A 3,250-nucleotide genomic window follows, 5' to 3' on the forward strand; every position below is an offset into this window, starting at 1 on the left:
TACGATGGGCCCACCACACCCTGGTCTAGACTGTCAGGTAGACATCTACACTCTACACTGAAAGTCACATCGACTATCCACCTCCCACCCCCTCGTGGGGTGGTTAGCACCAATCTGATCATAGATATTTGATCTATAAGCTACGGTACCATGCTCCTGAAATGAACTAAACTAACATCCGGGTTCTGATAACATATAAAAAATGATAATATATTGTTTAATATAAATGGATTGATAGCATTTTCTATAATTTCATAAATACGGCCTCGCGCCAAGCATTTTTATAAATACGGCCTTGCACCGAACATTTCTATAAATACGGCCTCGTGCTAAACATTTTATAAATACGGCCTCATGCTAAACATTTCATAAATACGGTCTCGCGCCGGCTATCAATGACGGCCTTGCGCTGAATATCTCATATGTATCATTCTGAATAATAAATCAATTATCATGTATTTTCAACATCATTTTGTATTGTAATATTCCATATCCCTGAAAACATACTTCATTCATAACATAGTCATATCGTAATACTTCTCACATAAAGTAATATTCATGCCACACATTTTCCGTATAAAACCATACTTTATATTCTAAAATCATAATTTCTGGCATCTTATACATATATATATATTTCAACATAATAGCAGTATTTTCCCAAATGTGCATTTCCTTCGTAATATACTGATATAATACATGCTTTACTGAAATTTAATTTACTTATAAATAATAATAATTTGCATGGAAAATAACTACTTTAGTTTATTCTCTTACTTAAAACTAGAAAGAAACCCTCTAAATTCCCGATCCTACACTCACAGGGTTCCCCATTCAACTACCTGAAAATAATAATTCCCAGAACTAAACTTTAGTATTTATTTGAGTACATCATTTCCTTCAACTATGGAAAGACCAAATCTCAAATAAAAAGCCTTACCTCAACTCAGAGATGATTTTCAACTTGCTTCCACCAACGATCTGCTCCAGCAGATTTGGAGAGAACTTCCTTAGGAGCATCATGGTGGCCTCAGATCGTCAATTCGGTGAACGACGGAGCCGAAATTGGAGAGAGAGGAGAGAGAAACCGAAGGGAGAGAGAGAGAGAGAGAGAGTATGATTTTCCTTAATTTACTGCATTTAAATTTAGGTTTTTGCTATTTATAGGGTCAGATTCGTCGACGCGACACGTCACCTCGTCGACGAGTATTGTAGAAAGTTTGTCAACGAACCTGCATCTTCATCAATGAATTTCAGACTTCCCAAAAATCCCCTCTCGGTATCTTCTTATCGACGAAACTTGTCTTCGTCGACGAGGCCCTCTTGTACCCATGTCAACGAATCCCCTGTGTTCGTCGACGAGAACCTGATAAATTTTCTCATTTATTACTCCCAAAATGCAATGTCGCGTTCATCGATGAAGTTTGTTGCCTCCTTCTATTTATGTTTCCATTTCCCTTCCTCTTTATTATTTAAATATCATTATTCTTTGGGTCATTACAGATAACCTTTAGACTTTGCAATCAAGTAGATTTTGGAATAACTAAAATATTGAGTCTTTGAATGAAAATAAGAACTTGAAGATCACCAAAGATTCAATGTTTAGAAAATCCTTTCACAAATAATTTTTTATGTAACCACACAAGGATTTTTCTTCTTCAATAGGAGTAATAGATATATGAGTATGAGATATGAACAAACTTCAAGATTTTTATATATTGAAAAACACAAAACAATCCCTTGCTTACCAAACCTCAATCACCAAAGGTAGCTATCAAGATGTGTAAGTGAAATCCCTTTGTTTTCTGAGATGATTTGTCCAAACTTGATGAGTATGAGTTGGAGGGCAGGCAATCGTATTGCAATATGTTCAAGTCTCTCAATTCTATTCCAAAGGTTGGGGCACTAGGGTTTAGATATTGGTTATATAGGTAACTTAACCCTTAGGATGATTTTTAAATGTTGGATCAACTTGATGTAGAAATAACTCGCGTGTTCTCTCATTAAAAGATGAAATTTTTAATCTTCTCGTAAGTTCAAATGGTTAAGGGTTAGAGCCCAGATGACTGAAGTTCCTTAGAGCTTCAAAAAATTAACCTGGATACAGGGTCAGACGACTGAAGTTGGGGTTTAGTCTTCTAAAGTGTCGGGTTCAGACGACTGAAGTATGAGTTCAATCTTTTGAGGTGCTTCTGTCAGGTTCTGCGTTTCATCACTAATTCTTCAAACGACTGAACTTAATCTTCAGTATTCTGAAGAAATTCTTCAGACGATTGAACTTGAAGTTTGGTCTTTTGAAGTTCAATCTTTAGACAACTAAACCTGAAGTTCGGTCTTCTGAACTTAACCTTTCCAGAATTTCAGTTTTAGTTTAAAAAATATTTTTTGCTCTCCTTCTTTGCTCTTTTATAAAAAATATATTTTGGGGTTTTAAAAGTATATCTAAGTCCATAAATATCCCCTAATGATGTTCATGAGATGCATGGGTCCAAAGGTCATTCTAGGATATATGTTGAGCCTTAAATTAAAACATATGACATGTAAATACATTCAGTTCTAAATACTCATTCCCATGACGATCTTGAACGTTCCGATTGTATCTTCATTCTTATACTCTTTTAGTTCCATGGATTGTGCCAAGATATGTATGCTTTATTCTTTATGGCTTCCATGACTTGTTATCCTTCCGTGTATGCTATATATTGTTCCTGTTCACAATCTCAATGCACAGATCATATACCAAGTGATTTGTCATTATCAAAACAGGGTTGGACTCATAGAGTCAACATAAGTTACACACAATGAAGCTCATACACATTGTAGAATATGCAATATCTTTGCTAGTAAATATGTCTATACTATAATCTTGAAAAAAAAATGCTTACGTCTCCCTCTTTTTGACATCAACAAAAAGGCACACATATAAAAGATGTTCTGACAAAAATATATCTCATATTTGCAAAAAAAAAATGCAACCTTTATATTCCAAAATTGTACTGTGAAATATATCTCCTTGTGTTATTTAATTTACTTCTCCGCCTTTCTAATGTATATCTGTGTTGTTGAATTAAATGTCAATGTAAACAGACACAGTATTTCAATTTTCATAGACATGGATAAACAAATCAGTCCATTAAAGTCCAATTTATTTTAGCATCAACATTTTTCATGTAACCTAAAAAAAGATTAACTTGCAATCACCTACTTTGAGTTTAATACCAAAAAAAAAAATTGCCAATTGTAAAGTGTT

The sequence above is a fragment of the Malania oleifera genome, chromosome 2, assembly GCF_029873635.1.
Source record: "Malania oleifera isolate guangnan ecotype guangnan chromosome 2, ASM2987363v1, whole genome shotgun sequence".
Lineage (NCBI taxonomy): Eukaryota > Viridiplantae > Streptophyta > Magnoliopsida > Santalales > Ximeniaceae > Malania > Malania oleifera.